General features: G+C 40.2%; 1 pseudogene; it reads left to right on the forward strand.

The window, feature by feature from the left end:
• The first annotated feature begins 915 nt into the window (after positions 1 to 915).
• On the forward strand, positions 916 to 11,441 carry LOC118729682 (annotated as a pseudogene).
• Positions 11,442 to 16,187: the final 4,746 nt, after the last annotated feature.

The following is a 16,187-nucleotide window of genomic DNA, read 5'->3' on the forward strand; positions in this document are numbered from 1 at the left end:
TATTAAAGAATGTGCAATTATATCCTTTAAAATCATGTTGTGTTTTTAGAACTAGATAGGTAGAATGTAATATATATATGTGTCTGTTTATATAACTATTCACACACAAGCTCACATATAAATTAGTTTCTCTGCAGTTTCTTTGACATAAGGAAAATAATTAAATATTGAATAAATACATCAATATCTACAGAAGAATTCCTGATATAAAAATGATATATTTTTTAAAAATATGTTTTATTGATTTTTCCACACAGAGGAAGGAAGAGGGATAGAGAGCAAGAAATGTCAATGAGAGAAAAACATCGAACAGCTGCCTCCTGCACACCCTCTGCCGGGGATGTGCCCTCAACCAATGTACATGCCCTTGACCAGAATTGAACCTGGGACCCTTCAGTCCGCAGACCAACGTTCTATCCACTGACCCAAACCGGTTCCGGTGATGATAGATATCTTAAGTAATAAAAACCAGCTTGTTCATAGACAGTGTTTTCTATTGCATTATCTCTTTTCAAAAATCACTTTGAATTATTTATCAAAATCTCTAAATTCTAAACAGTGAGGTATGATTAAACATTCTCTTTGCTAAGGTCTCTAGAACTAGTTTAATTTAGCCCCTACTACTGGTCAAATTCCTAGGGTTTTTCCATATAACTTTTTCAGTGCCTCCCCTCACTTCCTGTACCTCTATCCACAAAAGGAAAGCAATGGTAGGTAAGATTATATTCTTTGTTCCTTTTCTTTTTTCTTTTTTCCTTTTCAAATTCCAAGGAACAAGTTTAAATGTCAGTGACGTTATTTATGGTGGCATTAAAGGTATATAAGAATGTGATATGCATTCTTTATTTCTCCAAGCAAATAAGCAACTAGTATGACATTTTGTTACTGGTGAGTTAAGCCTGAGTATAAGGAAACATGACTGGATACAAACACAATATTTCCTGTATTTCTGACCACAGAGTTCTAAGGAGGGATTGTCCATATATCCTAATTCCAGGGACTACTAAAGAGCATCTAGGTAAGCAGATACTACAGAAAAAAAAGCCTCAAATTTAGGTTTGACTTCTTATGCTATCTGGGTCCAGATAAATTAGGCCAAGATCAGTTTTTCAGAACCATTTCTTTTGTAATAGGAATACATTGATTATGTGGTGTTCTCAAAACCAGGCTTTGCTATTCACTGAGAAACATTCATTATTTCCTCTCTTTTTGCAGTCACCAATTAATATAGTACTCCATTAGTGAAATGAACTGCAGGTTACTAATTAGTATAACACCCCATTAGTGAGTTCTATTCGCTTTGTAATTTGGCAAAATTTAATCATCTTTGGGGAATGTCCTAAATCTTTGACCCAGAATATTCTAATTTTTTTTTTCTTTTAAGCTTTTCTTGACTTCAAAATCTATCCATTATGCATTTATCAGCTTTCTCCCCCTCCCCAACTACCCCAACTGAGGTAGTTGATTCCACTGCTAACTTGGGATCAGGAGAAAGAGTCAATGTTTTAACTATACTTCTCTCAACATCATATTTTATTTTTCCTCTTTATATTGATAGTACCAAATTATTCTGTTCCTCTTATGAAAACTAATTTTAATGGCAAACGCATGCAAATGGATGCATTTATGAAAGAGAATTAATACTCTAATTGTGAAGACCTGTTCCACATCAAATATGAAACATTTGTTCAATAGTGGAGAGTAACAAAAATGACTTATAACACCTTTCTCATTGGAATACTCTTATACTCTTCTTTAAACAACTGCTTAGCACCTTTCCCCTTATCATGTCAATAGATCCTGGGAATTGGAGTTTGAGATTACTGTATTGTTTAGATCCACTATCTTAAATGTGCTCAGAACACTTATATTAGCCTACAGTTTGGCAGTTACTTGAGTTTCATCTCAAGAATACTTGGCTTTCTCTTCTTCTCACCGGAAGCACAAGACACACATAGATATTTTGTAGACGTGTTGGGAAACTAAAACACAATACTGTCTTTAAAAATGTTGACAAACTCAGCAGGCGTGCCTCAGTGGTTGAGCATCGACCTGTAAACCAGGGGGCTATGGTTTGATTCTCAGTCAGGGCACCTGCCTGGGTTTCAGGCTCAATCCCCAGGGGGGTCCAGCAGAAGACAGCAATCCCCAAGCTTCTATGTTTCTGGGTCTATTTTGATCTTGCATTTAATTTTGAATAGTTTTTACTATTATGCATCCAGGTTATAAGTCTTTTCTTCTGTACTGTTTAATGTTTGGTTTAGCACGTCTATGTATTTTTCATCTTGTAAAATACATTTTTATGTTCAGAAATCTGATAAATAATTAAATAAATAGAGAATTCATATATATATGAGTTATATATGTCCTAGTTCCTCCTCTGGATAGATCTGTCCTCTATGGTAATATGTTCTACAAACTAATTACCTTGGTTCTTCCAGACTCTCAATCCCAGATTTCAACTCAGAGGGATTCCAGATTTTCCCTCCTAAATTAGCAGGAGAGCAGCTTTACTCTTCTCAGAGCTGTGTCAATCTTACAACTCATTTCTGTGTTTCCTTTTCTTGGGTATCATAGTCTTTTTTTTTTTTAAATATATTTTATTGATTTTTCACAGAGAGAAAGAGAGAAGGATAGAGAGCTAGAAACATCAATGAGAGAGAATCATCGATCAGCTGCCTCCTGCACACCCCCCACTGGGGATGTGCCCTCAACCAAGGTACATGCCCTTGACCATGCCCTTGATTGGAATCGAACCCAGGACCTTTCAATCCGCAGGCCGACGCTCTACCACTGAGCCAAACCGGTCCCAGCGGGTATCACAGTCTTGAACTGCCTAATATACAATGTATGAAAATCATTCTACCTATACTTTGCTCATGTTTTTAATTGTTTCAGTTAGGAAAATATATTTGGCCTTTTCTACTTCACTTTTACTAGCAAAGGAAGTTCTACCAAAATTATGTTTTTAATTTATTTCTAATATTAGAGGCCCAGTGCACAAGATTCATGCACTGGACAGGGAGGCCCTCAGCCCAGCCTGCACCCTCTCACAGTCTAGGACCCCTCGAGGCATGTTCACCTGCCAGCATAGGTCTGATCCCCCTGACATCTCTCTCACAGTCTGGACCCCTCTATCCTTACTGCCTGCCTGCAGCAGAGCCAGGAAAGCTCCCACCACTGCTGCTGCACTCACCAGCTGTGAACCCAGCTTCTGGCTGAGCAGTGCTCCCCCTGTGGGAGCACACTGACCACCAGGGAGCAGCTCCTGCTTTTGCCCCCTGGTGGTCAGTGCGCATCATAGCAACCGGTCATTCTTTCATTCTATCAATTTGCATATTAGGCTTTTGTTATATAAGATTATTTATATTATAACATTTTAGAGGATTACTCAAAATCTACTTATTTATTGCTTAACAGTATAACTGGAGATCCTTTCTTCTTTTCTCACTTATGTATTATTAATATAGTTTTGCATAGATTGCTTATAAATATTATTTTTGACATTTTATATCATTGATGACAATCTTCATTTTATTATTTTCTCATTAAATTAAATTCCTTTTCCTTCTTATTCTGCTTGATTTTACTATTATTTTCAGTTCTTTTAATAGACACTTCTATAACTATAAAATTTTAAGACTCTAAAAATGTTTGTTCCTCATTTTCTGATATAATCAATTTAAGCAATATTGACTGAATTACTGATATGAACAATGAAAACAAACAGATGCTTATATGTTTTCTGTGTCACTCTACTTGCTCTCCCCCTAAAATGTATATAATTATGTGTATGTTAATCATATTTGCATTATGATTTGCAATTATAATTATCTTTTTTGTTTTATTCTGGCTATTGATCATGAAAACTGATAACCACCTTTTCTACTGTGATTATGTAACTATTGTTTATTTTAATAGCATGTATTATGATTGGTCCACTTAGCATTAAGTAGGTCTTTATTACTAAAATTACCACTTATAAACATTTTTAAAATCTAGTTTTGAAAGTTTATTATTTTATTAATATATTTAAAATCTTGAATGAGAGCTAAAACAGTGGTAAATTAAGATGTTTACCCTGTTTTCTTTTCCTAAAATTCTCACACGTATTATTCCTCTTGGCATTAGCTGAATGAAGATAATAAATTTCCTTTTTAATATTCATTTTAGTTTTTTTGAGAGACACCATATTTTTGAGGCATAAAGTAAAAACATTTTTCATATTATAAAAAGAAAATATAATACGCTACTGTGAAAAAGGATTTGTCTTTGCTTTTCTTCACACACTATTAAAGTCATGCTCTAAATTTAGATTAAAAACACACTTGAATGACACCTGTAGTCTAAAAATCGATTTATGATACTACGCAGTTCAATGCTCAGTCATTCATTGGTGATTATATAGCATCAATCTTTGGGTTGCAGATTACTACCATTTAATAGTCAAACAGATTGCCCGGCAGAGCAATTGATCCTCAACCTTGCCTGACTTTTGAGTACAAGTTAATTTGTTCATGTAAATAAACAAATTTTAAATACTTATTACAAGCAATGATTTGCCCCTTTATGAAGGTAACAAAGAAAATGATAATGTTCAGTCAATGGAAAACCCTTTACTGGTTTATATCAGGAATTGTCAAAAACAGCCTCTTTGCTCTCTCACTTTTCTCTTCTTCCATTCATAGAGTGTCTTCATTCCTATTTCTGGTGTCCCATGCATTTATGAGGATTTAATTTCATTTCTTCAAATGTTTTCAGTAAAAAGGAATGTCATCTTGCTGCCCAGTTCCTTTAAAAATGAACTCCTTCCTGTTTGGATCACTATTCCCAAATCTTAGTGTGATGAGTTAACTGGGTCCTCATCTTCCTCACTAGCCCTCCAGTTTCCATTGGCCCCAACTTAAGCTCTGCTCTTGTTCATTAAATATACTTACCAGGAGACTTGGAGATACATAACATTGATTTCATGTTCAAGGTCAACTCAAGACATATTGCTGTTTCAAAAGCAATCTTTTGTGTTTGTGTTAATAACAGGAGTTTTCCATGTGGCTGTTTAAACCCTTCCTCCCTTAGTAAGCTCCTGCCACATGTGTATCAGATATTTTTTCTTTTCTTTTCTTTTTTTTCAGGTGGGCCCTGTGTATCTAGGGGCTAAGCTCCTGAGCAATAAGGTGTGAAAATGGTCAAATTTACAAGAAAATAGAAACACCTTTCCCAAAGCAGTGGTACCCATTAAATTTCCTAATAACTGTATGTAGGCAGAGACCTCTCTGAACCACTCCTCAGATCCTCTGTATTGTCTGATTTCTTAGTTTTAAATCAATCATTGTTGTTTTAGTTTATGGTTCTCTAATTGCAAATTAAATTGTACATTTTTTATTACCATTAATGACTCCAAATTGACGATTTTCCTTGTTGAGTCCTCAGACCATGACATTCTGGAATAACTGATAGAAACAGAATTGTAGGTAAAATCAAAATGTCTTTGGGAATATGAGAAAGACCAAACCCTTCATCAAGGAAAGCCAGAAGAGGTTGTACAATCTTCTTAAATTACTCTATGAACATACTTTGTGAGGGGTTTAAAAAGGCACAAAAACTAGTACCTTCTACCACTACCATTGACCAAAAATAATAATAATAATAATAAAATAAATAAATAAATAATAAAATAAAATTCATAGAGCATAAAACTTGAGAGAAGTGTGAAAAATTTTGTGAGAATATTTTGTTCAAAAAATAGTGTGCCTATGCTGGAAGATTTTTAGTAGGAAAACAAGGTCTGCAAAAAGTACTTTGTGAAGCAAACTATAACGAGAGAGAAACTTAAATATTCAAAGATAAAAACAAACCACTGACTGAGACAGATAAGAGATTTTTCCTTTGGGTAGGATCTGCAAGTCCTGGTTCTAGGTGTTCAGATTTGAACAAATAGTCTCCAATCTTCTTGTTAAAAGACTCAGATATGAATGTTGCTGTTTTTCTGCAGCATTTATCGTAAAAAGGGGGAATTTCTTGACAAATACATTTTATATTTTCAAAGATTAATAAATAATATTATTATAGGAAAAAATGGAAAATTCCATTTTAAAATATATTTTTATTGATTTCAGAGAGGAAGAGAGAGATAGAAACATTAATAATGAGAGAGAATCTTCAATCTGCTGCCTCCCGCATGCCCCCCACTGGGGATGAAGCCCAAAACCCTGGCATGTGCCCTGACCAAGCAAAGAAACCTGACCTCCTGGTGGATAAATTGACATTCAACTACTGAGCCACAGCGGCTGGGCTGCAATATTATCTTAATTTTAATGTATATAATGGCATGGAGATTTTAGATGGAGCTATTTACTAAGAGCTTGAGCAACCGTGTATTTAAGTTCATAAAAGACAGAAAAATTTTACACCCAAACTGAATGTGAATGCTAGATAACGGATCCCCTCCACCCACCACCCACTCCTGTACACAATGGGACATATTCTCAGGCGTAACCATCTCCTGAAGTCATGGGGGGGGGGGGGGAGCATTTATGGAAGTTTCTCAAAAATGCCCACAGATACACTTTTCTCATTGTGATAAAATTCTCCTTCATCAAAGTCTGGCTGCAACCCAGAGCGGCTGCCTCCCAGGCGTCCTCTCCCCAGAGCAGGCCAGTTCAGGGCAAGGGGCCTTGGAGGACACAGGCATTGGCTTTGCTCTCTTCCCAGTGCCCCCCAAGGCCCCCTCCCCTGGGTAGGTCTGGCTAGTCCAAGCATTTTACCTGCTGAGTCTTTTGAGTTTCCAGGAGTCAGGATGCACTTTGACCCACCTGTTGCCTCTTGATCAGGTGGCATCAGGATCCGTGTGTGTGTGTGTGTGTGTGTGTGTGTGTGTGTGTGTGTGTCCAAGGGATGTGCTCCTCTTGCCCCACATGCTGTCTGTGCCTTCTAGAGCTCCAGCTGTATTTACCTCTTTGCCCTTTACACTCCTCACCTTTAGCTCTTCCTGGAGAGGAAGTTCAGCCGAGTCCAGGGAGGGGGGAACTATGCCACAGCACATCTGTCATGACAGGCCGGGACAGCACACCAAGCCCTCTCCTGGCCTTCCCCCGTGCAGATACCAATTCCCTAATGAACAGCTGTTTCTATGCTGTATTTATAGTCGTGCACCTATACAGCATTTTTATAATTTATATAGTAATCGTAGCAGGACTTGTGTGGGGCTCTCATTTGCAAATGTCAAGGGAAACAAGATTCTCTGTATTTTGTGATGCTGGCTGTTCAACAGGCCTCTGTTAGCCCTGCCCGTGCCTCCCTGGAAATACGAAAGCTAAGCCTGCATGGGGAGGCGGCCCTCTTTGCACTCTACAGATTGGATCCTTATACCTGTATTGATTGTATTTTTTTTAACTGGTTGTGGGAAGGGAAAAATAAAGATGATCAAACTCCCCCCTCCCCCCCCAAAAAGATAACCAAGTCGATGTTTCCCGTAAAGCATAATACGCAGAAAGTCTCATTTCTATAAAAACACGATTAAATTTACCAAATTAGCAACACTGAATGAACTGATTCTACTTCTGAAATAATAAATTTGTCTAACTTTTAAAAATTCCAGGGGAAGTGGGGGAACAAAAGCCACATGATTTTTTTTTTTTTTTTTTTTATGTAAACTACATTGGAAGAATAATTGCAAATACCGGGCTCAATTAAAATAAGCTCTGGTTCTGATTTGAAACACCAAAAATAAAGGGAGAAGTGCAGGTATATTTTTATGTGTATGTACAGTAAACTTATTATTTTGATAAAGACATCAGTATATCCCCCTAAGGATTAATTCAAAGCAGGACTCACTAGCCAGCAGGTTGAACACCAGCCAACCAGCCCCTCTCCTCACCCAGCCAAGCCAGCCATGCACACTGATGGTACAAACTGCAGCACAACAACGGCTGGGAAGTCAATTAAGTCAACCTAACATAGAACCAATAAGAAACATTTTTGTTTGCTGAATTTTAATCATGAAATTGTGGATAGGAGAGAAAATTCATACAATACATTTGTTTGGTTTTTGTTGCCGTCCTCATTTTTAATTGCTCAATCATAAATTCCTGAATTTCAGAGCTTTGTGAAGGAAGCATAAGAACCTCCTGGAAACTAACAACCAGTACTATTACTATCGGATCTAAATGATTTTCTTTTCCTTTTTGTGAATAATCTTATTACAGGAATCCAAGCACTTCTGAGATGTCTGGAGGGGGAAAAAAAAAAAAAAAAAAAAAGAGAAAGAAAGGGAGACAGAGATAAAACAGATGGATGGACCAATGCCTACGGCAATGGCAGCCGCCAGCCAGCGACACACACAGTATGTCCACCTTTGAAAGTCCCCACCCATGAGCTCTAAAACCCAAACGGGTCACAGACCCAAAGCCCACATCCTGGCTGTGTGTCACACATCTGAGTGCGGAGGAAAGTTTGCACTAGGTAGAAGCTTGACGACAAAGAAAAGGCTGGGCCACCCCATCCCATGAGCATGATGCTTAAGCTATAAAGAGCCTGAGCTAGTTATTAATAGATGAAACCTGCATAGGACTCTGTTAAAAAGGTCACTACATTGCTTACCTAACACAATCGCCAAGAAAAGAGGTTTACATTCCTGTATTTTACTTTTCCCATCACTCAATTTCTTTGCTGGTTTCCTTTAACCTTCCAGGAGGGTTGCAATTCATGATTAAAAACAAAACTATCTTTCTTTTATTTAAATTGGGTCTTTACATCATCCCAATATAAAAAACAGTAAATCCTTTAAAAGAAACAGGAACATTGAGAAAAAGGCATGAATTATCAGGATGCCCTCAGCGGTTTGGTTTGGCTCAGTGGATAGAGCGCGGCCTGCGGACTGAAGGGTCCCAGATTCAATTCCGGTCAAAGGCGTGTACCTTGGTTGTGGGCACATCCCCAGGAGGGAGTGTGCAGGAGGCAGCTGAATCAATGTTTCTAGCTCTCTATCCCTCTCCCTTCCTCTCTGTAAGAAATCAATTTTTTTTTTTTTTAAGAATTACTAGGATTACTAGTCGGACAGCTATCCTTCATGTAAGTGCTCGCAAACATGACTAAAGAGCATTTGCCCCCAACAGGGATAGGTTTTACGTCCCTTTAGGAGGGCATGTGTGCTTCAAGGGTACAGGCTGGTCAAGGAGGAAGCCAGTGGCATGTGATTCAGAAACCAGTTCTGTGGCTAGTTCAGACTACCGGACTAACTTTATAAAACATCACTGCTCCTGCTTTGGCTAATGCCTGTGAGTGGCTTCCTGGCTGCCCCAGGACTGCTGGGTTAATCCTGTTCCTCGTCACCCTACATGGGTTCCTAATGGCAACCCCTGCCCAGAGTGGCTGAAGACCAGGGTGGCAGCAGCAAACCCGTCCGGAGCACGTGTGTGGGTGCGGGAGTGGCAGAAGCCACGGCACCTTCAGGAGAGCAGAACGCTGCTGCTCCTCTGCTGAAATTCACAGGGAGGACAGTGGGTCCTAGGGGCACCCCAAGAGACGCAGGGCTGATCCCCCACCTTTCTCCTTGACCTTTGTTGTTTGTTTGGCCAGGTGTCGCAGGGACCACTGAAACCAAGACCGAGCTTCAGCCATACCACTCCACCGCCACCCAGAGGGAGGAGCCCACCCACGCTGAAGACCTCTGGGACCTGCCGGAGCTTCAGCCCGAGGGGACCAAGTGGTCGGAGAGAGACGCCAAAGGGAAGATTCTGTCCATCCTGAAAGGGGTCGGGAGGCTCCTTCTGCTCCTGGGCTTCCTCTACCTGTTCGTGTGCTCCCTGGATGTTCTCAGCAGCGCCTTCCAGCTGGTTGGCGGGAAAATGGCCGGGACGTTCTTCAGCAACAACTCCGTCATGTCCAACCCCCTGGCGGGCCTGATGATCGGGGTGCTGGTGACCGCCTTGGCGCAGAGCTCCAGCACCTCCACCTCCATCCTCGTCAGCATGGTGGCCTCCTCACTGCTGTCGGTGCGGACCGCCATCCCCTTCGTCATGGGCGCCAACATCGGGACCTCCATCACCAACACCCTCGTGGCGCTCATGCAGGTCGGAGACCAGGAGGTGTTCAGAAGGGCTTTCGCAGGGGCCACGGTCCACGACTTCTTCAACTGGCTCTCCGTGCTGGTGCTCCTGCCCGTGGAGGTCTCCACCCACTACCTGGAGGCCCTGACCCACCTGGTGGTGGAGTCCTTCCATTTCCAAAGTGGAGAGGAAGCCCCGGAACTGCTGAAGGTTATCACCAAACCCCTCACAAAGCTCATCATCCAGCTGGATAAGAAGGTGATCAACCGGATCGCCATGAACGACCCGGCAGCTGAGAACAAGAGCCTGATCAAGATTTGGTGCAAAACGCTGACCCGCGTGACCCAGATGAACGTCACCGCCCCCTCCATCCAGAACTGCACCTCGCCCGGCCTCTGTTGGACAGACGGCCTTCACACCTGGACCATCGAGAACGTGACCCGCCGGGAGGACATCGCCCAGTGCCAGCACCTCTTCGTGAATGCCAGCCTCCCGGACGTGGTGGTGGGCATCCTCCTGCTGGCCACCTCCCTGCTGGTGCTCTGTGGCTGTCTGCTCATGATCGTCAAGCTCCTGTCCTCTGTGCTTCAGGGGCAAGTGGCCCTTGTCATCAAGAAGACCATCAACACGGATTTCCCTTCCCCCTTCTCCTGGCTGGCCGGCTACCTGGCCATCTTGGTGGGGGCAGGCGTGACCTTCGTGGTGCAGAGCAGCTCGGTGTTCACGTCCACCCTGACCCCGCTGGTCGGTGTGGGGTGATCAGCGTGGAGAGGGCCTCCCCGCTCACGCTGGGGGCCAACCTGGGCACCACCACCACCGCCCTCCTGGCCGCCCTGGCCAGTCCGGGCAAGACCTTGAAGAGCTCGCTCCAGATGGCCCTGGGCCACTTTTTCTTCAACATCACGGGGATCCTTCTGTGGTAGCCAGTCCCGTTCAGCCGCCTGCCCGTCCGCCTGGCCAAGGGCCGGGGCGACCTCTCCGCCAAGCACCGCTGGTTTGCCGCCTTCTACCTGGTCACCTTGTTCCTCCTGTTCCCGCTGGCCGTGTTCGGCCTCTCGCTGGCGGGCTGGCCGGCGCTGGTGGGCGTGGGGGCGCCCGTGGTCCTCGCCATCCTTCTGGTGCTGCTGCTCCCGCTCCTGCAGGCCCGCTGCCCCCGTCCTGCCCGCGGCGCTGCGGCCCTGGAGCTGCCTGCCCCGGGCCTGCGCTCCCCGCAGCCCTGGGACGCCGCCCTCTCCCCGGCCCCGTGAGGAGCTGCTGCTGCCGCTGCAGCAGGTGCTGCCAGGAGCCGGAGGAGGAGGAGGACACCCAGATCCAGGTCCCCGAGGCCTTTGGTACCATCTCCGTGGCGTGGAGGCCCCGGAAGGGGTCCCCAAGTCTAAGGTGACCAGATTGTAACATTGGTTAATCCGGACACCATTGATGGGGGGTTTTGGGGGAGGCGGGGGTGTTCTTGATTAAAAATTTGGTCTATATGGAGCAACAAAAAATGTCATAGGACGCAAAAATAGTATTGTAATATGTATTTTTTAAATGTCAACATAAGTACTGTTTACAAATATAAATAAATAAATATTATTTTTATAGTATTTTATTCTTTGGCATGTTTCTCATTTGAGTGAATTTTTTTTATTTTTATTTTTTAGTAGATCGCTGTCGTTGTTCAAAAGGTCATGAAATTTTTCACACAAAGATTTGTTAAATTATATGTCACACATAAAATGGCTTTCAAAGTCTCAACACTTTATGGTGATTTTTCTGATGTCCACACTTTAGTTACCATAGGAAAAACGCGTTCAGTCACAGCACTGGTTCCTGGTAAGGACAGCGTGTATTCCACATTTCTAACAACTGATCAACAATACGATCTTTGATAATCAGTTCTCAACAATTATTTGTTATTATTAGAGTTTAACATTATAAAATGAACAAAAATCATATAAAATTCATATTCTGGCTAAATAGCCACAGGGCCGCCAAAAAACATATATTCCCTTCCTGTTCTCCCACTGTTCCCTAGCTTGCCGTGCATTCTTTCCAAAAATAGGGACTTTTTTAAAAACGCCGAGGGACACAGGACAAATTGTTAAAAATCGGGATGTCTGGTCACCTTACCCAAGCCTACAGATCACTGAATTTCAAAAACATAGTAAACTAAAATATGCTAGCAATGTTAAAACTACTGTGTATTAATTTGTTTTTAGGTAATCAGAAACAAATATGAATGAGAACAAAAGTTCTGACACACTTCCTAGATAAAATAACTATAGAATATTGGTTGTTTCTGGAAATTCTTGGCAATTATAATATTTTCTTTTCATATACTTTGGTTGTTTTAAACATTCTCAGTTGGATGTTGGAAGGTTTGATATGCCATAGGTTGAAAGAATGAATTTGTATTACTCACACTTTCTAGAAATTGGGAGTTACACCATAAGGTTGTCTGTGAGTACAAACTGGAAATACTACAGACAGTTGTATGAAATAAAGTATATTTTTATCCTCGTGGTAAAAAAGGATTTAATACAAAACCTGTATTTACAAGTTTTTCTTAGATAATAATATACAATAGCAAAACATTAGAAAATTACTTGATCCTCTTACTTACAGAGTAAAATTAAGGCTCAAATTGATAGCACATAAGTTAATATGGTTAAGAAAATCAAATGTGCTAATTCAAAACAAATCTTGATATTATCATAACACTACAGAATATATTACACTGATAAGTGAATATAGTGTATTGTGAAAAAGAAGAAGAGCTTGAAGATCAGAGAAGGGAGCATGATAAATTAAAAAGTTTTAATTCAGAATGAAATTTGATCAGATTAAAATTTAATGGAAAATGTGGAAATACAAATGTCATACATTATTAAATATTAAATAGTTATATACAGACATAGTTTGTCTAATTAGAACATAAATATATAACTTAGTCTAGTTAGAGATTATATATAAGTATTTATAACTCTATTAACTCTGAATCAAGTCATAGTGTAGATAAACCAGACAGGTTCAAAATAAAATTTTATACAGAACTTTGGGAATTAATATTCTAGAATTTTCTTTCTTTTTCTCTTTTTTAATATATTTTATTGATTTTCCACAGAGAGGAAGGGAGAGGAATAGAGAGCTAGAAACGTCCATGAGAGAGAAACATCTACCAGCTGCCTTCTGCACACCCCCTACTGGGGATGTCCCGCTACCAATGTACATGCCCTTGACCAGAATCGAACCTGGGACCTTTCAGTCCTCAGACTGATGCTCTATCCACTGAACAAAACTGGTTTCGGCTATCCTAGAATTTTCTTATTGTCTCAAACTAGACAAGTACGTGTATCTTTGCTTTTTCTTCCATTGATCACCAATAAAAGATAATTATCTTAGAGTCTCCACCAAGCTAGAACTATAAAATATTACAATAACAATGCTCTCAAACAGAAAGAAAACCAAGACGATTGATGAAATTGTCCATCAGGTATGTAATTATGAAGTCACATACAATGATGGTTAATAAGATATCTTAGAAAAAATAAAACAACTGTGCATAAATGGTCAAGTGCATCAAAGAACCAGAGGAAACAGAATCTTAGTTTTATTCCACAGGCTCACTAATCACATTAATGTTGAATTGTTGTCTTCTAACTCCTTCTCACATAAAGCAAATAACTAAGTATGTCATTTTTACTAGGAACCAAGTTATCCAATATGAGAGGAGATAGGGAAAAAAAGGATTAGAAAAAAAAGAAAGAAGGAGCACTTTGAATTTGTACTTCATTGTACGTATTAATATATATGTATCTATCAGTTTATCTATTTATCATCTCTCATTTATAAATTTTCTATCTATATGTCACATCAATTAATCATATGTGGAGATCCTGTTCTCCAATATTTTTAAATTGAAAGTAACCAGTGATCTTTGGAGAACTGATTTATTTTATTTCTGGATCAGGGCTATACAAACAAAACCTGCACATTAATATTTTAATGTTTAAATTTTAATTAATAAAAATATTAAGGTTTTTAAAAAATTACACTGAGAATTATTGAGTCTGAAAAGAATAATGCTTCTAAATAATAATAGAGTCATGCCAAACCCACATAAAAACCAACCAAAGAAGGGAAAATTTAAGCATCAAAAGGAAGATAATGGTTGTACTTCATTAAAATACTAGAGGCCCAGTGTATGAATTCATGCAGGGGTGGGGTCCCTCAGCCTGGCCTGCATCCTTTTGAGTCCAGGACCCCTCCAGGGATGTCGGCCTGCTGTCTTAGTCCCTCTTGCAGTCCAGGGCTCTCATAGTTTGGGACCCCTGGCTCTTCACTGCCCATCTGCAGCAGAGGTGGGAGAGGCTCCAGCCACCACCACTGTGCTTGCTAGCCATGGGCCTGGCTGCTGGCTGAATGGTGCTCCCCCTGTGGGAGCTCACTGACCACTAAGGGGCAGCTCACGTATTGAGCATTGTTACTGGTGGTCAGTGCACGTCACAGTGACCAGTCGTATCACTGTTCAGTAGATTCGCATATTGGGGTTTTATTATATAAGATATAGAATCTATGAAAAGTCCATAATAATCAACCAAGGTTAAAATAAGAAAAACATTATTGTTTTGTGCCCTGTTACGTATGTGGTATCATTAACTCATTTATTTTATTGATAGAGTATTTAAAAGAGTAAACACAATATACAAGGAAGATTATCAGTTTAATAATTACATGTCATTAAGCCAGATAAAACCATGCAAAATATCTGAAATATTAAATATTAAATATTATTTTAATTACCTTTAAATAGTTTATAAGCCTAAGAATAAGAAAGAATGCAAAACCTAGTCAAGACTAAAAGTCTTTAACTTAAATCTATATAGCTAAAGATTCTATTAAGTTCTAAAGTCTTTAGGAGAAAGATACTTATTTAACCTAATGTGTCAACCAAAGTTAGAACTGCAAATTTCTGTAAATACACAGATGATTAAGTAATTAATGTAGCTTAAATATAACAATGTGTTCTAAGTAATTATATACTTTCTGAAGTAATAAAATCATTCACCTAACCACTAAAACTGTGGTTTAAAGTGTCCCATCCAGTTACTATATCTAGTCTAAGGACCCTCAATTAATTGGGATGACAATAAACTTCTTCCTTAATGGGTGAGTGTTCTTCAACCCAAGCAGACTTAGGACTAAGCAGAGAAATATTTATGAGAATCAAGCTCATAGTATTCACATTTCTGTGTTAAGAAGAAAGTTGTGCATATTTTCTAATTTATATGCTTGCAATGCAGAAAATGCTTTGGCTTTTTTAGAGTGGTAGTATTGCAACTATAATTTGGAAGATATAAATATATAAAGAAAATTGATAGAAAAATCAGACTTGCAAGCTAAATGTCAAAGTTATCATCTTGTGGAAAATTTAGCCCTGAGAGGAAAGTGCTTTTTATCCTGTACTAGAGGCCCAGTGCATAAAAATTTGTGCACTCAGGGTGATCCCTCAGCCCAGCCTGCACCCTTGCACAGTCTGAAAGCCCTCAGGGGATGTCCAAGTGACACCTCCCTCTGTGGGAGGTGACTAGACAGGCCCATCTTGGGACAGCACCAGCCAGCAAGTGGCCAGCCTTGGGCCCCCCCCCCCCCCCATTGCCCCTCTGCTGCTGCTGGTTGCCACTGCCCCCCAGTCACCATCCTCTCCCTCTGTCTGATAGCATGCACCTTGGCTGGCCTGGCACTGCCTACGCCAACCCTGTCCACCACCTACTGTTCATTCCACAGTTTGGTCTATTTGTATATTACACTTTTATTATATAGGATTGTTATATAGGATATGTTACAACAAATTGAAGACCACCATTAAATCTTTACAGAACATATGTACATGAACTGTTCTCAGCAATTAGGATAGAGACATGGACGTCACTAAGCTTATTCCTTTTGTAGTAGTGCATTCTTTTTCATGTCTTACCATAGTTGTTGCAATGAAGTGTTACTTACAATAACCATGATCTGTAAGCAACCCAAGTGTTCATCAATAGATGAATGGATAAAAAGTTCATATATTTATGTAATGGAATGTTACTTGGCCAAAAAAAGAGTATAATCTTAGCATTTTTGTCAGTGTAGATTGATCTAGAGCAGGCGTCCTCA

Source organism: Pipistrellus kuhlii, unplaced genomic scaffold (genome assembly GCF_014108245.1).
Source record: "Pipistrellus kuhlii isolate mPipKuh1 unplaced genomic scaffold, mPipKuh1.p scaffold_m20_p_3, whole genome shotgun sequence".
Classification (NCBI taxonomy): domain Eukaryota; kingdom Metazoa; phylum Chordata; class Mammalia; order Chiroptera; family Vespertilionidae; genus Pipistrellus; species Pipistrellus kuhlii.